This window comes from Bubalus bubalis, chromosome 11 (genome assembly GCF_019923935.1).
Source record: "Bubalus bubalis isolate 160015118507 breed Murrah chromosome 11, NDDB_SH_1, whole genome shotgun sequence".
Lineage (NCBI taxonomy): Eukaryota > Metazoa > Chordata > Mammalia > Artiodactyla > Bovidae > Bubalus > Bubalus bubalis.
Window position 1 is genome coordinate 40,630,966 of NC_059167.1, and position 24,096 is coordinate 40,655,061.

General features: G+C 39.7%; 1 protein-coding gene across 11 annotated transcripts in view; it reads left to right on the forward strand.

The window, feature by feature from the left end:
• Window positions 1-19,827: 19,827 nt before the first annotated feature.
• The window catches only part of SEMA6D (semaphorin 6D), a 58,577-nt gene continuing 54,308 nt past the window's right edge, over window positions 19,828-24,096 (forward strand). For 2 of the 11 annotated variants that reach the window (XM_025295524.3, XM_025295526.3), the window contains exon 1: window positions 21,030-21,305. The gene's annotated coding sequence lies outside the window, so the exon portion shown is untranslated. The other 9 variants (XM_025295527.3, XM_025295529.3, XM_025295523.3 and 6 more) reach the window with 8 other exon arrangements.

The window sequence follows — 24,096 nt, forward strand, 5'->3', positions numbered from 1 at the left end:
TTTCCATTTGACCAATTATCTCATTTCTTTTCCCACACTTGACCTGTACGAGGACCCTCCCCAACATGCACGAACAACTTATTGCTAGGATGGATGTCACTGCAAAGGCCTGTGGGGGTATATCCACACTTACTATAGAGTGGAGCCCCCTCCCTTTTGACCCCAAGGAGCCTTCGTGCATATGTGCATATAGAAAAGTTTTCCTTGACCTCGGGAGTGGTCATCTTATCATTTTATTTCAGCAGAACTCAGCTTCTGTCACTAGCTTTGTCTTTGGAGTGTCTGGGGGTGAACAAAACTTCAAATTTACTCCACTTTAAAAGCACCAGTTGTCCAGTCCAGGAGCCCATCTATCTTCTACCTCAATAGGATTTAGGTAAAAAAACATGAGACCCAATAATTATTGGAAATCTGCTGTGTGCCAAGTGCTATGCTAAGGGCTTGACCAATGTGATATCATTAAGTCTTTAACAACCCTATGAGGTTTGGCATTATTCCTGTTTTATACATGAGAACATTAAAATTCACTGAGGTAAAGTAACATTTCCCATATCAGCCTTTTCCAAGGAATTGGGATATAAACCCAGCTTTATCTGTCTCTATGCAGTGCTCTTTCCACTATACCAAATTACCTCTAAAAAGACCTGAAACATTTGGCACTCTTTTTATTAACATATCAGCAAACTGAATCCTGGAAACATAAGTTAGCAGCAACAGAGAGTAGTGGCTGTCTCTTAAGCTATGCCTACACATGTTGCTTAAGTTACCCTCTTATATCTACTGTCAACTCAGTAGGAAAGGAAGGGAAATATTTAGGAGAGCAAAGCCAATATTGGAAAAACAAGAATACCCAATTCAAGATTTTCCTACTTTCCAATCACCTTCTTATAGCAGAATGTTTGTCAGGGCTTCCCCAAAATGACTATGGTGCAATGTGCGTGTATGTTTAAGGAAAAGGACAGATGGGACGATTTTGAATACGGCTCTATGAATTAACATTAAAATGTTCTTATTTCATATTTGCATTTACATTTTTGAAAAAGACACAATCTATTGAAATAATACCCTAAAAGAATTTATAAATTCTAAAGCAGGTGTACATATTGTTAATCAAGTGCTTAATGTTTACTCTAGTTAGCCCATTAGCTAACTGTAATTTATAACCTGCTGTATTGTAGTTTTTATAGGCTATATGTTCATTTTATAGTGCTTCAGAGCCTTTTGTGTAATCAATAAAAATATTTTCATGCTATTTTTATAGGAACAGAAATACAATTTTGCTATTTAAAGTAAATATAAAGGTTTGCATTTGCATATTTGAATTTATGACATTAACTACTGCTGTAACTTATATCATACTCGATAACAACACATATTTAGTCTGCTATGCAAATGTTCATGTATGTCACTATGTTTATGGAAAAGAGAAAAGAGCTCATCATGAAACAGCTCACTTTCTGACAACTTCCAGAAACTTCCTGTAAGATGGCTTTTACTCTTTGAACTTTCTCATGAAAGAAAGTAGAAAATTAATACAGTAATATAGATGTGTGTGCATGCGTGTACTAAGTCACATCTGACTCTTTCTGACCCCGTGGACTATAGCCCGCCAGGCTCCTCTGTCCATGGGTTTCTCCAGGCAAGAATACTGGAGTGAGTTGCCATCTCCTTCTCCAGAGTATCTTCCCAACCCAGGGATTAAACCTGTGTCTCTTGCATTTGTAAGTGTGTTCTTTACCACTAGTGCCACCTGGGAAGCCCACAATAATATAGACACACCTGGCAAAAAAGACTCTTCATGAAATATCCAAATCCGTAATAGAGATAAGAATAACTGGCCCAGTTTTCTTTCTATCATTTTGGAGAGGAGGGAAGATGGAGTGGGTTTATGTGTGTATTATTATGTGAGAACATACTGAAAAGTTTTACAAGGCTTTAGGTTTTCTTAATCAAGATGAAGCTTTTGTTGCTAATAAAATTAATCCCTACTCAATGAAAGAAGAAAAATTCTAATAGTACATAGAAGTACATAGAAGAAAGTAAGTTTCTTTCTTACATAAAGACAGAAAATTACGTTTTAAAAACTTAGGAATTTTAACATTTTGATTTATACACAGACACTCTCCTCATTTTGGCTTTGTTTTTCAAAAATGAAAGCATATAAAACAAGAGATTCTACAGCTTATCTTTATATATTAGTATATAGTAGATATATTTATATGCACAAAATAGTAACATGTTTTATCACTTTAATAGTTGTATAGTGTTCCAGTGACTGAATACAACCCGAATTTAAATATTCTCCCATTAATAGATACTTTAGGTTATTTAAAATTTATTTTTATCATAAACGGACTGAAGTATATGTGTGTGTATATTTATATATATACATATATATATATATGTATATCCGTGAGCAGTTGCCTAATTCTTTTTAAAAGAAGTAGTTCACAGAGATGGACTGTATAGTTAAAAGGATCAGCACATCTTATGTTCAAATATATAGTGTCAAATTGTTCCCATCAACACATTCAAGAATGCTTATGTTCCCATACATACTGAACATTCTATTCTTTAAAATTAATGTCAACCTTATTGAAGAGAAATGATAGCTCATTTTGATTTGCATTTTGATTACTAATGAAAATGTTACCCCTTTTATAGATCAGTTGGTTGAAATCACCTGCTCATATCATTTGCCTTTTTGTTATTGGCATATTTGTATTTTTTTATTATTGAAGTATACTTAATATATTAAGAATATTAGTCCTTTCACTTGCAAAAGAATGAACATAGACCCCTACATCATACCATAAAAAATTAATTCAAAAATGAATCATAGTGTAAAAGCTAAAACTATTATACTCTTAGAAGAAAATATACAAGTAATATCTTGTGACCTTGGTTTAGGCAGTGGTTTCTTAGATATGACACTACAGCATAAGCAACAAAATACAAAATAGGTAAGTTGGAGTTCACTGAAATTTTAAACATTTGGGCTTCAAAGGACACCATCAAGAAAGTGAAAGACAACCATGGAATGAGAGAAAATGTTTGCAAATCATATATCTTTAAAGGGACTTTCATACTTAATATATAAAGACCCCTTATGCCTCATTAATTAAAAAGGCTAATAACCCAATTTATACATGGACAAAAGAACTTGAATAATTTCTCCAAAGAAAATACACAAATGGCCAATAAACACATGAAAAAATATTCCACATCTTTAGTTACTAAAAAAAAAATGCAAAGCAATACCACAGTGAGATTCTATTTTGCAACCACTAAGATGCTGTGACCCAAAAGAAAAGACAGTAGCACGTGTTGGTGAGTACATGAGAAATAAGAACTCTCACACATTGCAGATAGGAATATAATATTATTCAGCCAATGTGGAAAACAGTTTGGCAGTTCCTCAAAAAATGAAATATAAGGTTATCTTAACAATTCAACATCTAGTTATATACCCAAGAAAAATGAAAACATATGTCCATGCAAAATCTTATATATGAATTTTCACAGCAATATTATTCATAATAGCCAAAAAGTTAAAATAACCCAAACGTCCATCAACTGATGAATAGATAAACAAAATTTGATACACCTATAGAAGAGAATATTATTCAGCCATAAAAATAATTAAATACTGATATGTTATACAACATGGATGAACCATGAACCTTGAAAATTTTGTGCTGAGTTAAAGGAGCCAGACACAAAAGGCCACATATTGCATGATTCCATTTGCATGAAATGTCCAGAACAGGCAAATCTAAAGACAGAAAGTAGATTCACAGTTACCAGGGACCGGGGAAGGAGGGATGTGGCATGCCTGCTTATGAGTACAGGGTTTCTTTTAGGGCCGATGAGATGTAATTAGACTGTGCTGATGAGTGCACAGCTCTGTCAATATGCTAAAAAACCACTGAATTGTATAAGAGAATAAACATTATAACTTGTGAATTATATCTCAATACAGCTGTTATTTTAAAAAAATAATAATAATAATCCTTTTGTTCTTTCAGTTTCCAGGTGATATTTTCAGGTTTTATTGTATTTTCCACTGTATATAAACTTTTGCATTTTTATAGTAAAAAACTAATCTTTTTCTCTGATTTTTGGTTTTGAGTCATATGTAGAAACTTTATCCCTATTTGAGGTATGTGGAAACAATTATTTACACTCTTTTTAAAGTTTAGATATTTGATCCATTAGAAATTTATTTGGAGGTAGGCAATCAAGTGTGAAATAGGATTCCAGCTTTTTTTCCAAATTGGATAGCCAGTTTTTTAATTTGGTTATTTAATAATTTATCCTTTTGCTGTTGTTTGACATGCTACTATATTTATATTTAATTTGCATATTAAGATGAATTTAATTTGTACTTTAAAATGTGTGTCTATCCCTATACTCTACTCTGGTCCATTGACTTGAATGCTTCTTCCTGCATCACTGAAGCACTGTTTTAGTTGTTGTAGCTTTAATATGCACATTTTTGCATGAGTAAGCAAGAGTTATCTTCTGTCTGAAACTGTAATTCTAAACGTTCTTTAAAGTAGTCTTCAGTACCTCCACACACACAAAAAGCAACTGGGAATTCAATGGCACCCCACTCCAGTACTCTTGCCTGGAAAATCCCATGGATGGAGGAGCCTGGTGGGCTGCAGTCCATGGGATCGCTAGGAGTCGGACACAACTGAGTGACTTCACTTTCACTTTTCACTTTCATGCATTGGAGAAGGAAATGGCAACCCACTCCAGTGTTCTTGCCTGGAGAATCCCAGGAACGGGGGAGCCTGGTGGGCTGCCGTCTATGGGGTCGCACAGAGTCGGACACGACTGAAGCGACTTAGCAGCAGCAGCAGCACACTATATTTAGTCCTAAGCCACTTCAGTCACATCCAACTCTGTGCTGCCCTATGGACTGTGGCCCACCAGGCTCCTTTGTCCATGGGATTCTCCAGGCAACAAAACTGAAATGGGTTGCCATTTCCTCTTCCAGAGGATTTTCCCAACCCAGGGATCGAACCCACATCTCTTATGTCTCCTATTTGGCAGACAGGTTCTTTACCACCAGCACCACCTGGAAAGCCAGACTGTATTTAGTGGCTTTCCTGGTAGTTCAGCTGGTAAAGAATCCACTCGTAAAGCAGGAGACCCCCAGTCAATTCCTGGGTCGGGAAGATGCCCTGGAGAAGGGATAGGCTACCCACTCCAGTTTTCCTGGGCTTCCCTGATGGCTCAGCTGGTAAAGAATTCACCTCTTGGACATATTTATCACATTGAGACTTCTTATATAGAAATTAAATCTCATTTTTCATTTACCCATCTCTCTTTATGCACCTCAAAAGGACATGATAGTTTTCTTCATATATATCCAGCACATTTCTCTCCAAGTGTGTCCTCAGGTTACCTATGTGTGATTTTCCTTTGTGAATGCAATATTTTCCCATTAAACATGGCAATATCTGTGTGGTATTTGGCTTATAGGAAAACTGATGATTTTTACATTATTTTATGAACTATTGATCTTGCTAAACTCTCTTATCCTTCTATAAATTTTACCATGTTTGCTTCTTTCTTTCTAATATCTATGATTATATTTTACTTTTTTGATTTATTGTTTGGGCAGCACATTCAAAATCATAGCAATAGATGACTGATATCCATGGCTTTTTTTTTTCTTTAAGAGGAATTCTTGGATTTTAACACTAAGAACCATATTGGATTTTGATTTGAGCAGTTTACATTTTCACCATGGTAGAGAATTATCTTATTCTAGTTTTGTTTCAGAGCTGTACTCAAGAGGTATTTAAAATTTTTAATATCTGTACAGTAGTAGTAGGAATACATTCACCTTTCTGGTAGTAATCTCTGTGTTATCACTCAAATTGTCCTTTCAATAAATTTGTATTTAGCCAAACACTGGCCTAAGCACTAGGGATACAAATATGGTGCCTGCTTTTTAGCACTCACTGCTGAAGACAATTTCTTTTACTCTCTTTATACTCTGAAGAGCTAACGGGACACAACATAACAGTGGATCACTAAAGCAATGGTGTCCATGAGAGAGGAGAGAAAGACACTGGAGAAACAGGTCACTGATGCAGAAGGAAAAGAGATAAGGGTGGTGCATAACATTTATCAAAACACCCTATGAGCTATATGACTGCCATGGTGGTCTTTGGACTTTAGTAATGCCTAACCTTAATAACCTAATCCTTAACTGCAAGGAGATCCAACCAGTCCATTCTGAAGGAGATCAGCCCTGGGATTTCTTTGGAGGGAATGATGCTAAAGCTGAAACTCCAATACTTTGGCCTCGTGCGAAGAGTTGACTCATTGGAAAAGACTCTGATGCTGGGAGGGATTGGGGGCAAGAGGAGAAGGGGACGACAGAGGATGAGATGGCTGGATGGCATCACTGACTCGATGGATGTGAGTCTGGGTGAACTCCGGAAGTTGTTGATGGACAGGGAGGGCCAGCGTGCTGCGATTCATGGGGTCACAAAGAGTCAGACACAACTGAGCGACTGAACTGAACTGAACCTTAATATATAGTTTTACAGTTTTACTCTATAAAACTTACATGCATTCTCACAAAAGTACTCTACTCCTTACTCCTACTCATGTTACATATTATACCAACATTACAGAAGAGGAAACTGAAACTTGGAATTGTTGGGATACTAAAGCTAAGCAAAAAAACAAAATCTGTGCTCTTTGCAATCACTGTAGTAAAATAATTGAATAAAGTAATATATGGTTTTATGATTTCCATAATCTTTGGCAGAGGGTTTTAGAATTCATTCTTCCCTGATTTTTTAACCTCCCTCCCCCCAGCAAAGTCCCCATTTCCCACTTAAACCAGACAATCACTTGTTAATCACACCAGGCTTCCCAATCTTTGCTTTTCCCAATCCCTCTGAATTGTAGGAATCCCTAAGGCCAGTCTTCTGTGAAAGTCCTATGTCCTTGTCCCACATTGACTTGTGCTGATCAAAAGGCAAGGGAGGAGGTACTCCAATCAGGACCAGATGCTCTGCTGCAGTATGAAAAGACATTGGTTTTTCCATCAAGCCCTGAAGGCTTAAGGCCGTTAGCAAGAAGTCAGAAACCTTTTCATGGTAGCCATGCTCCTCAAACCAAGCAGAACCTGCTTCCGCAAAGTGGGAGTTGCCTCAGTCCCAGAGTCCTTTTTCCAGTCCTCTCCTTTGACGGAGCACACATAAGAAGAGACTATTTGGGCAACAGGATGTTGTGTTTTTCTGCCTTTCTCCAACTTAAGGCATATCAGAGGCAGAAAGTGGTAGAGGGAGCTCAGGAGGCCAGATCAGCAATTCAGTCCCTGGTGAAAATTGCTCCAGATCTCACAGCTGAAGTGGAATCTTGAGAGCTCTCTGGCATATTAAATATTCATCAAAAGCCAAACACTACTTTTTCAACATTTGACTGATATAAGTGTAGCTTTGTCCCATCTCTACTCTTGTGTTGATCAGATATACATCACGCTAAACTACAGTTTTAATGAAGTCAGTTTAAACGATACGGAAAGAATCTTTTGTAGTTTATCCCTGCCTTTTGTTTCCTCTTAATTTAACCATAAACTAAATGGATTCATAAAATGTTTATAGAGGGCAATAAAGTGATGTTTTTAATGCAAAGGTTGCTTATGTAATTAAGCATACATTCTATGACATTCTGTGTAATTTGAAATAGTTTGCATGAAATTAACAAATACTTATATCTATTTTATTTCTTCTTCTGTTAATGGCAAATAATAAAACAAAAAGAAAACAAGTAAGTTCCTGCCTATGTAAGTACCTACATTTTGGAAATTGAAACTGCAGATGTTGCTAAAGACTTTTTCTTGGAAATGTCTCATTAAATTTAATTAGATTCCTTATTTGTCTTCCTTTTCTTTCACTCTTTTGCTCTACTTTTCTGCCCATCTCTCCTTTTTCTCTCCTCTCTCTCCTCCCTAAATGTTAGGAAAACACTATGTATTTTTAAGTGACCTATATAATATAAATGAAAAACTAATCACTATAAGAAAAAAATAAAGTGGCTGTTTTTCTAATCCTCTAAATTTGACAGTATAAATTTTCTTGAAAATACTGTTACTTCAAAGCTCACTGTGATCATTACATAATATGACAATAATCATGGCTACCACACTCACTTTTCATAAACTTTCTTTTTCTAAATAAGAAGGAAAACTGTCCTTGAAGAATTAAAGTCATATTCTATTTTATCTAGAACTTTTGTAAGGAGAATTGGAAATGATCTAATCTTTATCGTTATAGCATTTCATCACCTAACTGTCAGGATGTGATTTCTTACTCTGAAATGATCCACTCTCTATTATATTTCATGTTAACATTTCAAATCAAGTAAAATGGTGATGTTCATGTTGTCCAAGATAATTTAGAGAAGAAGCCACTGAATTGTATTCCTCTAAGTTCACTTAGAGTTTAGCAGCAAGTATTGATAATCAGAGCCTACAGATGCCTAATTTTACATGGAGTGATAATGGTTTAAGTAAACTAATTTGTGGACATTTTTCCTCATCTAAGAATTAGATGAGAAAGGACACTAAGAAAGACAGAAGTTCCCTTAGCAAACCTAACACAATGATTTTGGATAGTTTCACAGAAAGTTTTTAAAGTATCCATCAGCATTTTTTATAAAAGTGTCAGGCTGAAAAGATATCACCAGTCAGCTCAAAAAGGTACTAGATAAAATATGATGAATTGCCACATCTATTTTTTCTATGTTTGCAAGATATGAGTGAGAAGTGGGAATAACCCCATAATTCTCCACTGTGTGGTTTCTGTGTTGGAGGAAACAGTCCAGAGGTGGGAAGGGTAAAAGTTTCTCAGTGCGTCTGAGGACATGTGACTTCAGAGTATATTCGTTAGCCAGGGGCTGCCCTGGTGGCCCAGATGGTAAAGAATTTGCCTGCAATGTAGGAGACTGAGTTTGATCCCTGGGTCGGGAAGATCTCCTGGAGAAACCAATGACTACCCAGTCCAGTACTCCTGTCTGAAGAAGTCCAATAGTCAGAGGAGCCTGGCAGGCTACAGTCCATGGGGTCACAAAGAGCTGGACACACGGGACAACTAGCACTTTACTTTCAGTCATTCGGTGATTCCCTCTTACTCTCTGTAAGTATTTAGCTCATTTAGATTTTGGTGTTTCTCTGGAAGGTAGAAGTTCCCTTGTCCACTAACTGTAATTATAAGACCAGTTTCCAATTTTCTGTTGGATATCCCCTCAGGGACACCATACCAGCACTTTAAGCTCCACTTAGCCAAAACTAAACGTAATTATTCCCCCTGCAACCTGTTCTACTTCCTACATCCCCATCACTTATAATATTTCAACTTTTCTTAAATTCAGGAAGACAGAAAAACTTGGAAAAATCTCCCACATCTCCACCTCTGACATTCAAAGATCAGCCCACTCAGCTGCATCACTCATATACATAATCCTACTTTTCTATTGACTCCACCAGTTGTCTTCTGTCATGACCCCTAATAGCATCCTGACTTCTCTGATGCCTCCTGTTTCTCCAAGCTGTGCTTCCCTCTTGAGAGCTGTCTCGCAAAAGTATAGCCTAGATTAGGATGACCTTTTCCTCAAAACACTATGATTTCTAAACTCTCTGAGTAAAATTTTCAAATTCCAGCAAGTGCCAATTCAGAAATACCATACAATGATCCTATCCTGAGCTTTCCGTCACATCTCCTCCTTCTTTGCCTCCAGAAACAGCAGTCATGCCCCAACTCCACCATACCCCCTACCACCCACTTCCACTTTTGCTGTCTTCGAGGTCCACAGTACTTTGGCCATAATCCTCTCCCTTTGACACCTGTCTCTCAGAGTGCTGGGCTCAGCTCATATGATCCCACATCATTAAGTCTTTCACAACCACGCTATTATTCGAGCCTTCTTTTTCTGTCTACAGTACTCTTTCTCTGCTTCTGGATGTAGCATCTCCAGCATGCTGCCACATATGATGTTAGCCTCTTGCATATTTTGTTTCTCCAGCTAGGATGCACACTCTGTCACTCATTCCATTCACCAAATGAATCCAGGCTTCCAGTCCCCATCACTGTTCTAGACAATAATGATACAAAGAGCTACTTCTCTCTCTCCAGAAGCTCAGTCTAGTAAGTGATAAAACAGGTCAGTAATGTGATATGGTGAAATAAGTATAATAAGGAAGTCCAAAGGGCAGGGGATACAGAGACCCTGTGATAAGCACCAACTTAGATTCAGAAGACTCAGGTTCAAGGTCTGGCTGTGCTGTGTAAGTTGTGATAAATGAATTTCCTTGTTTCAGTTTTTTTCATTTGCAAAGTTAAAATCCCTACCACTTAGTGTTCTTGAAGGCTCAAAATAAAATTAAGTAGTGTATTTGCATTTGTTCCACCAGATTCACTCTCTGTCCTCTTCCTCTACTCCTTGCCTCTAGAAGTTGACCTCTAAGCAAGGTGTTCCCCTCCACATCACCACTGTGTTTCCAGGTTCCAATAAATGCTCCCTCCTCTGGCTGCTCAGGTCCTCGGGGTAGTCAGGCCCCAGAGTAACTCTCCTTTGTGGGTTACCTGCACCTTTGCAAATAATTTCTTTATTAAAGGCTCCTCAAATTACCCAAGTCGAATGTGCCATCTGTTCCCTGCCAGGACTCTGACGGATAAAACTGCTTTTCAGACTTGAAGTTGCTGTCTAAATGCAAGTTATTTCTCATTTATCTCTGCACAGAGCTTTACACAAAGCAGATTGCTGCTATTAATAACAAATGGTAAAATGAATGCTTGCAAGGATGAATGAGTGGATGATCCTACCCTCTTCCACTTCACTTATGTTCTTCTCTGGAAAATATCTCCTTGTCACCTTGATTGGATTTTGTGATGCCCTGATCTGATTTCTGTTCTCCTTGGAACTTACTGTCTCTTAGGTGAAACGTTTCTGCAGATAGTCTAACTCAGGCTTTGTATGTTCCTAGTGGTTTAACTTGGAAGTGTTAACTTTGTCTGAAATTTCTAAAATGTCTGCTTTTAATAGGCTGCACACTTACCTGTTATCAAAATGGATTTATTTGTTCATTTGTTTGTATCTTTTGTTCATCAACGTAAAAGTTGGCAAATAAATCAAAAGCAAACAAACTGATTGTTCTCCTTTCACTTGAGAACCAAGAGCATATTTAAGGAATCAGTAACCCAGATTGGGGTAATTTTTTTCAAAAGCACAATAAATAAATGAGGGGTAAATGATTTCCTCCACTGACCCCTTTTCTAGGTAAAATCCTAGCCAATGAATGGACAATTGGATATCATCACCAACTGATCTAAACAAAGATAAATCTCAGAATTCAGTATCTTGATATTTATGAAGAGGTGAGATCATGACTAATTAGGCTTTAATATGAAATTAATTTATTTACAGCAATTACAGACTATCTTTTTTTCCTTAATCCTCACCTATCTCAATAAAATAAAAAGACAAACATTTCCTCTTATTTTAGCATTAGGTGGATGACTTAAAAATGTGAAACTGACCTATGGAAGCTATCTTTATAAAACATAATTTTGAGTAAACATATTTAATGGTATGCTTTGATAATGAGCAGGTATTATTCATTAGCAAATAATTGTATAACTGGAATTCTTAATTAAAATTTGTGGTGAGAAATGAATCTGTTTATCCTGTAATTATGACCCAGAGATTCAGAACATATTGGGATAGATTATGAGCACAATTCCCCAAATATTAATATAATAAAAGAACTCACAAAGCCTTTAAATAGGGGCTCTTGGAGGAAAACTACACATACAAACACACACACCATGCACAGCATGTGTATGCATGGATTCAGATGCAATAATATTTGAAGAGTCAACTGTTGAATATAACTATTAATATAACATGGAGATATTCTTACTTAATGATGTGTGATACTATTAAAAATTTCACCATTAAAAACAGTACTGCTGGACCTCTCTAGATTTTCCAGAAAGGCTCTTAGCCAATAGTTTCTTATTTTAGCTTTGTAATTGAAATACAAATTCAGACAATTGAAAACTCTGTGAGACTCCTTTTTAAAGCTTTCCTTAATAATACATTTGAAGCAATTGTTCAGCATCCATCACAATTCACACTTTTAGAAGACGGCCATGCAGGAGTCCATCCTGGCCCATAGTCAACTGAATCAGATAATGTTTAAATCTAACTTGGCTACTAGGGTCTCCCTGGTAAGAAATTCTGTCAAAAAAATGAAATAGGCCTTGTTGTTTTTACTTGCTGACTGTCAACATGTGATCGGTTCTAGATTCAAAGACCAGAGAGATCTGGGGACAAGAACATGAGTGCAGAATACCCTGTGGAACCAAGCAAAGGCTAGATAAGCTGAAGGTTTCTCCTAACCTCATTCTAGAGCATAAATGAAGCGCCTGTAGCTGGGGCTGGTGGAGCAAGCACTACCTCCTGTCACCTGCTAAGTTGCTTCAGTCGTGTCTGACTCTGTGCGACCCCAGAGGCGGTAGCCCATCAGGCTCCCCCATCCCTGGGATTTTCCAGGCAAGAACACTGGAGTGGGTTGCCATTTCCTTCTCCAGTGCATGAAAGTGAAAAGTGAAAGTGAAATCGCTTAGTCGTGTCCAACTCCTCGCGACCCCATGGACTGCAGCCTACCAGGCTCCTCCGTCCATGGGATTTTCCAGGCAAGAGTACTGGAGTGGGGTGCCATTGCCTTCTCCGTCCTGTCACCTAGTTGGTGCCATTGCTGACTCAATGCACACCATATCCCAGACCCGGATTTAAACACTTGTTACCCAGATATATCTCCTATGTGCTGCTGGGCCTTGCCACTTCATCACGGTCTAATAGGGCACTGGGGATTTGAGACAACTCCTCTAATTACACTGGAGCACTGACAGTGTTTGCTATTGATTTTTCTCCCACAATGTCAACTTCTTCTGATCCTCTGTACACATACTATGCTCACTCCCCTGCATATGAGCAGTGTAATTTTTAAATGACTTTAACAGATTCAATATTAACAAAATGCCTGTCATAGTAAGCATCCTATCTGAGAAAGCGAAAAGAAACAAAGAAAGGAAAAAAGGTACTGTGTGCCTTTATTTTGAAAGACAGGAATTACCCAGAATCCTATTCCTTTTTTTGAACCAATAGGTGGCACTAGCGGCTGCTGGCAATACCTTGGCTCTGTGGCTCCAACATGGAAAAGTTCTCGTACTTAGAGGGTCATGATGATGATGATTTTGTCAAAGCTTTGATGATATAGCCCTAACCACTAACTGAAACATTTGTAACCTAACCAGTAAGGTTGATTTTAATATAAATTCACATGCTGCTAAACAGGTCTGTTTTCTCTTTATTTACAAGCAATCCAGGGGAATTTCATGGGTAATAGAATACATATAATGTATAGAGGTTTAAGCTATGTTTTAAACCCCATCAAAGGGTCCCTGACACTAGTTTATAGGTAACAAACAAAAACTAGTAAAGGATTAGAAACTGAAGCACACATTTTAACCTTACTCTGAGTATCTAGTTGAGGGTTTTTTTAATGTTTTTATTTCCTTTATAAATCAAGACATGTTTTTTTTAAACTTATGCTCTATTTTTCAGAGCATAGTGTCCTTGAAAGAAAATTAGGCTTGAGAGCCAAACAGACCTTATTAGACTCTAGGCTCCATCATCTACTGGGGCTAAAAATCCTGACAAGATGGTTAACTTAAACAAGGATGGGTTTCTTTGTTCCTAAACGATGCCTGTCTCCAAGAGCTGTGTCAGAATTAAGTGATACTATCACAGCTAGTCACAGTTTCTTCTCCCTTTGTTGATTGGAATTTTAACATTGACTTAAGCAATGATAATAATAATAATAGGAAAGGAGATCTATTTTTAAAAACAAAGTAAAAAGATATATTTTTGAAACATGAAATTTTCTAATTCTTTGCCACTTTTGATTATTTTTGTTGTCTTTGTCCTTGGTTAAGACATTCTAACGTTTATTAGGTATTATTTGGTCCCAGTTCTTCAAGGTCAGAGGCTTGGTTACTGAAGATTTGTGGAGAGAAGGCTGTCAGGAACTTACACAGAATCTCATAAGCTGACGTCCCCGTATCCTAAGCTTTCCTCCTCAACGTATGTATAAATAAAATTAAGCAACTCAAACTGAGTTAACACCTCTTTATTTGACCTTTCCTTCACAAAGTTTATTTTGCTTCTGTTTGTTCAAAAGATTTTCGATAAAGTGTTGATAGCATCCTGCGTCTTGTCTGTTTTCAAAAGTGCTAGTATTATTAAAGGTTGTTTGCTGTTCATCCCTGATGGAAAAAGAAAAGCCTGATTCTTTTTATTTGTCTTGAGAACTCAGTGTCCTTCCACACAGTGGCACCTGAGGAGTCATTAGCAAAACTAGCTAAGTAACTGATTTATTATTTCCATAAATGCATGGTGCATTCCCCTTCCTTTGGAGTGCACAGCAAAATTAGTCATGCTAAGATGGAATAATCACAATGACTAAAAAAGCATATTTTTATCATTCCAAACATAAGCAGAACTGTGGTGGTATGCTATCATAGTACATAATAATAGAAATGAATTATGTCAGTAAAATCTTGAGGTTTAAGATTTATCATGATAAATATTTTTCATTAAAGTGAAATATCTTGGCAGAGTCACTTTCATATGCAGACTGTTGACACAGGAGACCAGCTGTGCCTATGCAGATGCTGAGATTTGGGTCTATATTATTAATGATTTATCATGTCATGGAGAGCTTAGATTAGTTTTGAAAGCAATCCCTTGGCACAAAAGCACTTTCTATAATGTGCGAACGCAAGGAATACTATATGTGCATTCCAAATTAAAGTAATCACAGAAGCTATAGCTACCTTTGAAATTTCAATACCTCTAGCTTTTTATTTTGAAACATGAAATTCTACATTCTAAACTATGATTCATGAAAATTCATGCAAAATGTTATTTCATATCAACTGGATAGTAAGTGGTATATCTGAATTTATATATGTATATGTATATATATATATAAAATACACACACACACACACACACATAGATGAGGAAATTAAAGCAATGGAATGGAACAAAAATTTATTGCAAACCTATTGTATGCCACGTGCTTTTACCCTAAGTCTCACATTTAGTGTGAGGTTGGATTAAGTTTCTAATCCAATTCTGCAGGATTCCAAGGTTGCTCTGCCTACAGGGCATGTATAATAACATTGGCTAATATTTATTCAGTGCTTGCAGTGTTCCAGGTAAGATGCTAAACACTTTACATGCATTATCACACTCAGTTTTCATAAAATCCATTTGAAGTATTGTTATGACTCCTGTTTCACAGAAAAGAAGACTGATGAACAGTGTAGTTAAATAAATTATCCCAGGAGTGGGGGGAGTCTGGATTTGAATCCAGGTTGTGGCATCTGGTCCCATCACTTCATGGGAAATAGATGGGGAAAGAGTAGAAACAATGTCAGACTTTATTTTTGGGGGCTCCAAAATCACTGCAGATGGTGACTGCAGCCATGAAATTGAAAGATGCTTACTCCTTGGAAGGAAAGTTATGACCAACCTAGATAGCATATTCAAAAGCAGAAACATTACTTTGCCAACAAAGGTCCGTCTAGTCAAGGCTATGGTTTTTCCAGGAGTCATGTATGGATGTGAGAGTTGGACTGTGAAGAAAGCTGAGCACCAAAGAAATGATGCTTTTGAACTGTGGTGTTGGAGAAGACTCTTGAGAGTCCCTTGGACTGCAAGGAGATCCAACCAGTCCATTCTAAAGGAGATCAGCCGTGGGTGTTCTTTGGAAGGAATGATGCTAAAGCTGAAACTCCAGTACTTTGGCCACCTCATGCGAAGAGTTGACTCATTGGAAAAGACTCTGATGCTGGGAGGGATTGGGGGCAGGAGGAGAAGGGGACGACAGAGGATGAGATGGCTGGATGGCATCATCGACTCGATGGATGTGAGTGTGAGTGAACTCCAGGAGTTGGTGATGGACAGGGAGGCCTGGCGTGCTGCAATTCATGGGGTCACAAAGAGTCAGACACAACTGATCGACTGAATTGAACTGAACTGTCTAATGTTTTCAAAGAATTCACTATTTACCACTGCTGTTAACTGTGACCTCAGTATTAACCACTATTATAACTAAGAGGTTAGGTTTCTCTTACACAGTTACTACCAGTGTGGCCTTAGGCAAGTCATTTAAACCCTTTAAGCCTCAGTTTCCTCTTCTACAAAATGTAGATAATAATAATACTTAACTCATAGAATTGTTGTGCACATTAATATTTTTAAAATGTTTAAAAGAGACTGATACACAGTAAGCACTAATGTTTTATTTAATAGCTGTAATAGTTAAGGAGTGGTATTCTCTGATGATTGAAAAACTTTTACAGTTACACACTGATTTTCTATAATTTTCAGATGAATTTTATTGTTAAAGCTGTATTAGAAATGAAACATAGAAACAAAATTTTAAGCTTTTCCTAAAGCAAACAGACAAAAAAATAGATTGTAAAAGAAGTTATTACTTATCACATCACTGCTGGGAGATGTATACAGATAACACAAAAGCAAAATCCTTAACTATCTAAAACACAGACCATTTTAAGTATTCTTTCTAGGTGTTAAAAGAGCCAAATATCTTCTTTCTTTCTTGATTCATTCATTCTTCACTCATTCAACAAACACCCTTGCATAGATATTGTGCTTGCCCTGGGGATACCAATGAATCAATCCCTACTGTGAAGACTGTATTCTCTGGTTCAGCACATAAAAGAGTAGTTGGGAAAGTTGTGGCTTCCCTTGCCAGATCTATTTAACAAGTACTTGTTGAGTGTCCACTAAATGCCAGGCACTGTGCTAGGCACTGGGGTTATCCGAGTAAAGAAGACAAGATCTTCGCAGTTAAGAAGCACCCAGTAAGGAAGACATCCTGAGCAATTATTTTCCCTTCCATTTGGTAAATCAGAGAAGTGAACTTGCTAGGAGAACACAGAAGAGAGATGCTTATATCCATCTTGGGGGCTAGGGGGATAAGGGAGATTCTGACACCTAAGTGAAATTATTAAATGATTAAAAGTCAAGAAAAGCAGAAACTAAAGTACCTGAAGTGATGGAGAAAGAGTACCCCAAGAAGCAGACAAAAGTGAAGACATGGAGACAAGAGACAGTGTGACAGCGGGGAACTTTACACAGCAGGGCTATGCTAGAGCCTAAGGGATTCCCAGGTGGCACAGTGATAAAGAATCCACCTGCCAATGCAGGAGATAGAGACTCGGGTTTAAGCCCTGGTTTGCGAAGATCCCCTGGAGTAAGAAATTGCAACCCATTCCAGTATTCTTGCCTGGAAAATTTCATGGACAGAGGAGCCTGGTGGGCTACAATTCACGTGGTGGCAAAGAGTCAGACAGGACTGAGCATGCAACAGCAGCTAGAGCCTAAAGCATACTATAGTGAGCAGAGAAAGTCCAGTCTGACTGGAGAAGTAAACAGGGCTAAAAGGTTAAGTGTGTAAAATCAACTGAAAGGACAAATGCTAATAAACTGCACAGAGTGAGCAGTTCCCTTAGATTTCTCTCCACTAAAACCCAAATGAAAAAAGAGTGTCATTTTCTTGACATTCAAGACCCTGGGAACCAGAGAAATGACTAATCTTTAATAATAATATTTTTATCTGACCAAAAGTAATATTTTGATTCTTTTTTTTTTTTAGATTTCCACTATAATGTGTTATTTCTAAAATACATCTGAAACAAACACATAAAATGTTAAAATGTGTTGAAGTTGAGTGGTGGGCATATGAATGTTATAGCCTTTAATCTTCTAGTTGTTTGAAAAGTTCTTTTACTTACAAATTACACCTTGAATATAGGGCCTGAATAACTCACCTAAGTCTGCACTTTTACTTGGTAAAAGTAACACTCAGTAAAAGTGTTCTTTACCATTCTTTCGGTGTCACTAAATTGTCCACTTCCGTCTCTCTCTTTCCATACTGGACCAAACATGGGGATTGGCTTTGAGGTGTACACTGCTACTTAGACTGAAAACATGTCTAACCCTTGGCTCGAAATGACCTATCAGCATATTCTTCTGCAACCTAAAAGGTGTTTTCATTCTTGAATTTAAAATTCAGTCTATGGTAAATGGCACTCTCTGGGGTGGTACTATTTAAAGCTGGCCATCGCAGAATTTCAACAAAGAATTCACAAATCTGGAGAACTCAACTTTTTTTTTTTTTTTTTCTTGACTGCTACTGCAGACAGAGGACAACTCGTAAGCTTTCTGCCTCTAGGTGGGTGGCGATATGATTCGTCAAGCCACTGGTCACTCCTTTGCATATTCATTCAATGCACAGAGCCCTCTGCCTGCAGCGGGGCTTGCTCTCTTGATGGAGAAAGGACAGAATGACTGGGTACGACTGAAAGAGGCAGAGCTTTCTGGGTCAAAAGTTGGCTGGGGAAGGGCCCTGACTGCCAAGTAACTTGCAATGATGTCAGAGCCCAGCACAACCTGAAAACACCAGCCAGCCAAGCCAACAAAAGCCTTAACAACAACAGAAAAATCACAAAGCTGTGTTGCCAAAGCTGTTCTTTCCGCCCCCTACCCTTTACTTGGAATGGGAAGAACAGCAGGAAGAGAGCTTATATTTTAAAAGACTCCGGGTGCATCCTCTTTCTTCCTTTTGGTAACAAAGTGTTAACTAGTAAGGAAACAGTTCTCCGGATGAGTCCTGCAGCAGTTCCTTGGGGTGTCTTTTTTGAGATCCTTTTCAAGGCTGTCCTGGAAGTTTCATAAATAACTCAGAACCGGGTATTTTTTTTCTAACTGTAAACAGGTAACTGTGCTTGGGAGATGCAGGAACCATTGAGGAAAGGAAAATACTTTGCCCCTTTCTCTCTTTCACGGTAATTAACCATGCTCAAATGAAAATTAAAAGTTTGGCGGAAAAGCTTTCGTCTTTTTCTTTAAATGAGGGCATCATGGTTCATTCCAGCCATTTAGAACCCTCAGTGAGTCATAATTCAACTGGAAATTTTAATAAAACAAAGCCCGTTCTTGGATATGAAGTTTGAATTAAAATCCTCTCATTTTTAAATGTGTAACTTTTTTCCTTTCCTTTGTGACAGTCAATTTTAAATGATGTCACTTCAAGGACATTTTCATTTCTCCCACAACATATTACACGAAACACTTGCCTGTAAAACCGGCTCATTAGCCTACAAAATTATACTGTACTGAATAGCTTTCATTCAAAGTAGAAATGGGATTTTTAGTAGGCAATTTTGTAAAGATAAAACAATGTTTGATTGCTTCTCCCCAGCTGTTTTGCTTAGTGGTTATAAAGAGAAGTTGGGGGGGGGGGGGGAGGCGACAAAGGTAATATGGGGCGGGCTTGTAAGGATGTGCATAAAAAAATAAATCTTAGATCAGAAAGTAAGGCATAACTTTACGGAACAACTGTGCCTGCAGCTCCTCTGGGCTGCAATGATTTGTCCTCTAGATGTCTGGAGGAAAGCTCTGAAAAATCTTTCAGAGAAAAAAGAGGGAAAGAGGGGGGAAAGCGAAAAGGCTGCTTCGCAGGCTGCAGCAGCCGCCGCGAGCCGGATGACTGAGGCGCTGGGAGTTGCTGGAAGGAGCAGCTCTTGAGAGGTGGCGAGAGGGAGGGCGCGCAACCGAGCGCCGGGGAGGAGGGACGCGGAGGCCACCGAGGGGTCAGCCTGGCCGCGGCGCCGGGCTGGGGGCCTCCAGGCGGCGCTGGCCGCGGCGCTCGGACAAGCGAGCGCGCCGGGCCGCCCGCGCCTCCTGCTGTTCGCGCCCGGGGGTGGGCCCCGCGCCGCGAGCTGCCGAGTGCGGGGAGGGAACGAGACTCCGGCTCGCCTGATGGATTGACTTGGAGATGGATCGAATTACACCATTTGCCGTGCCTCGATTTGTTTTGCTCCCGCTTGGTCCGGCTGCTGCTGTCTCTGCCGCTGCTGCAAGGACTGGTGGCGGCGAGATTCAGGATTATACCGAAGAAACCAAAACCTAAAGAGACACAGGGATATATATATATTTCAATTTTTTATTTTCATTTCTCCTTGAGCGTAACAAGCTTTTATTATTTTTTTAAACCAAGCCTCCCCCCATGAGGTAAGACAGCCCTATAAAAATTTGCTAATGCCCTAGGCGCCTGGTGGGGATCGGACCCAGATCCTTAGAGCCTGAATCGCTTCTAATGTGTGTGTGTGTACGTGTGCGGATGTGTGTGCGTTGGCACTGGAGAGTTGATTTCTTTTCCAAGCAGCTCTCCGCCTGCCGTGCAAGGGACGCGCAAAAGGCTGGAGAGGTTTGGTGGACGCGTCAAAACTGGCATTGCTGGAGGCTTGGGGGGAGGGGCCCTTCAACATTGTGCACCCATCCACACCCCCCCCCCCAAAAAAAAAACGGAGGAGAAGGAAGGAGCTAGCAAAAGTTTCTTGCCAGGCAGCGCCAGCTCCGCGCTCCCCCACACCTTATCAGGGGGAACCCGAGCTGCTTAGGTGCCGAGCACCACGTCTCCAGCTCTGGCCACCGCCGAGCCGAGGCTAAAGGAGCCGGCTGCGGGCTCCGCCGGCCGCTTCCGCCCGCCCGGCAGCCCCGGAGCCGACTCCGGCATCGCCGGGCCAGGCAAGCAGTGGACGGGCTAGCACTCGTCCGCGCCAGGAGAAGGGGCGCAGCGCAGCCGCCGACACCCGGGCAGCTCTTGGCCGACGCCAGCTACCTGTCGGTGCGCCTCGGGGTCGGACGGCCCACCGGTAGTGCCGAGGGGCGGGGGCTCGGGGGACTCGGCCCCTCCCCAGCCCCCCGGCTTCTGCCCCGAGGGCGGCCACTTCCCACCCTTCTTCTCCCCCTGCTGGCCGAGCACACTGCGGCGGGCTCCAGGGCCCGGTGCTGCCCACCACCGACCCCCGCCTACCACCCGGCGCCCGCGTTTCTCTTCCCAGCCACTCTCCCCCGCAACTTTCCGTGCTTTGTTCTCCCGCTGGAAATGATTTACGGAAGCGTCTTGGACAGGGTCTCCGCCAGGCGGCAAGAGCCCAGCGCTGAGATGTGTTACGTTCTCATCTACCCATCAATTATGGATGGAAACAAATAAGGAAGAGTCAATTTTGCATGAGCCCCTTCTCCGGCGGCCAGAGGCATCCGCAGCCGGGAGGGAGCCGCCGCGCGCGTCGGCAGCCGCTGGCAAGGGGGATGGTGAGGAGAAGGTAGGGAAACTTTTATTTCCCGTCTTGACAGCGGTGGTGTTTATTCCTAGTCTGCAGAAACTGATACTGCAGCTGCCTTGGGTAATTTGGAAGGGCTTAAAGCTTCGTGTATCATGTATAACTCTTGGATTGAAATAAAAGGTCATAAGGACTTGAAGGTGTGGATGAGAACTGGGTTTGGAAATTTTTTGCCGTATAGACTCTTGGGACCATTGCTGTCAGGTGATTCTTTAAATCCCGAACTTGCGAAGAGCTAAATGCCAAGGAGCTAGAGATGAGTGAGGTAGCAGTGTTAGAGAAACAGAGTAATATTCTCCGTTCCGAGGTGACCAGTCACTAACCAACCGAAGTTCCAGCATCCCAACCTCTCACCGCGTTCAGCTGGGAGATTCACACAGAAGGATTATTATAGACATACAGACTTTGTAAACAGTCATTGGCCGTTATGTCCCTTGCTACGGGCGACTGCTTTCCCTTAAAAATAACCGTAGTGTTTCCAGTTACTTGGGAGAAGAAATAACTGGGACAGTTTTCCCAAGAACTTCTGGATCCTAAGAATTTAAATCTGCAGTAAAATGTTGCTTTTTAAGGATTATCCTTCCCTCTACTTGATATTTGGGCCAGTAAAGTGGATTCTTTTATTCAAGGCTGAAGTCCGAGGGAAAGGTTTAACATTTTTCTAATCTGCTTTGGTCTCCCCTCCCTGCCCAGAATTGGATAGATACTTGTTTGGAGAAATTTTTCAAGGTTTCTTTCTTGTAGAATTGAGAAATCTTATCCCAGACAGCTCAAGGTGAGGATTTTACTGTTCTTTTGGTGGTTTAACAATAGGTTTTGATGCTGGCTTATTCATGTGGTTGAAAAATCCCCTCCCTCTCTTTGGTATCTAACTCAAGAAATTAAGTTGTGTGTAGTCATGTTTAATGTAGTAAGTGACAGGCATATTCTGTCAGGCTGGTGAGTACTATACAGACATTTACCCTGGCTCAGATAAATAGAAATTGCTAAATAAGTTCTGAGATGTAAGCCTATGTTACCATGAACTTGAACATCTTTAAGTAAATAAACTGTGGCCCAGCCATAACTTGAGTTTTGTATTTTATAGTTGGTGTCTGCTTTGATTTAGGTCCCTGGATTGTTCCCTTAGAAAGACAGTTAAGTCAAAAAATCCCTGAGATTTCCAAATGTGTTGTTTAGCAGACTGTTTTTTTCCAGTGGTATATTTGGTGAGATTTTAACAGCCAGCACCTAGTTCAGACTGGATTCTAGTTGTTACCTTTGTTTCTATGAGGGATGCTACATAGGTGAACTTTTTTTTTTTTTCAGAAACATTTCTGTGATTCAGGACAATGTGCCAGGATTATTGTGGCTTCTCCTTCACCAAACAGCTTGTTAACTTGACTTTGATTTAGATTTGTGGGCATTCTGCCCTTGTCCTCTTTTATTTATTTATTAGTTACTTATTTATTTTGAAGTCCTCTAATAGCACCATCTGGCCTTGTCTCCCCTCATTTGATGGATTTGAAAGATGGTCGTGACGTAAACTATAGAGTGGGGGTTACTTACTTAGAAATCCAGTGGATGTCAGTTCACTCGCTGCTTGCTAAACAGGAAGGATCTGTCCAGTACCTGTTCTGGGGTAAGTAGGCCCCTGAATCCTGTGTGGTGATTTCTGTTTCTTTAAAGCACACAAGCAAAGTAAGCAGAAATCAGAGCTTGGATTCGCGAAGATACCCATAATTGTTAAGGACTTATTGAAACTGGAGAAGTTCTTCACTTCTTGCTGCTCCATCGTAATAAACCTTGGTAATTAGCTTAGTCATTGTTCTTGCATTTGAGTTTCACTAAGTTACAAACAGTGAAAAATGCATCTGAAATAGGGTCATTTTTCACCCTTCTGATGCATTTTATGCAGAGTTAAGAGCCTGGCTAAATGCCTAACCATTATTGGTGTAGGAGTAGAAGGTGAACGCTTTCCTTAGCATATTGCAAGATAAAATATTACCTTTTATTTCAATTAATAGACTTGAAGCTTGCCCATTCTAGATTCATTCCTAGAGGAAGCAAGAGGCACTTGGGGTATGCAAGGCAGTCAGCATTTATTGAGTCCCTGTTGTTTGCAAGGAGCTATGCTAGCCAATGTTCCAACATCACATGAGGGAGACATGTTTCTCTACGTTAAACTTAGTAAGAATCTAAAGAAACAGAGAATGGCAAAACTGGATCATTTGGCAAGAAATGTAAATCTGCATCTTTTTCCGAAGCATGCGTGTTATTTCATCCTAAAGGTTTTAAGGCAAGATTGTCCATACCAGATATTTACAAGGGGCCAATCTTCCTGCCTTCAACAGTAATAATGCAATGTACTAGTAGTGTAATTCACATGTTGAAACTGTCAATGGAGCTGGAGATCTCGCTGTCAGTAGCTCCTGTGAATGGAGACTTAGTATTAAAATCTACCAAAGCCAGTGTCTTAGGTTGCAGCTTATTTTGTGAACAGCTGCCAACTTCCAGTTGGGGGAAAAAAGTGTGTTTTGATTTATTCCCATGACACGTGGTGAGAATGAAAATCATATAACTGTATTAAGCATATCATAACCTTTTCAGTTACGGTGGCTATTGTCAGGCTGACTTTTTCTCCTCAGACCTGACAGCATGGCAGTGTGGCTGATAAGTGAATCTGCTTCCATTCATCCCAACAGGAAAACGAGGAAATGTTCTTACTTTGAAAAGCAACTGTTTATGTAACCAAGAGCAATCAAATCAGTGCTCCACATAGGTACCACATGAG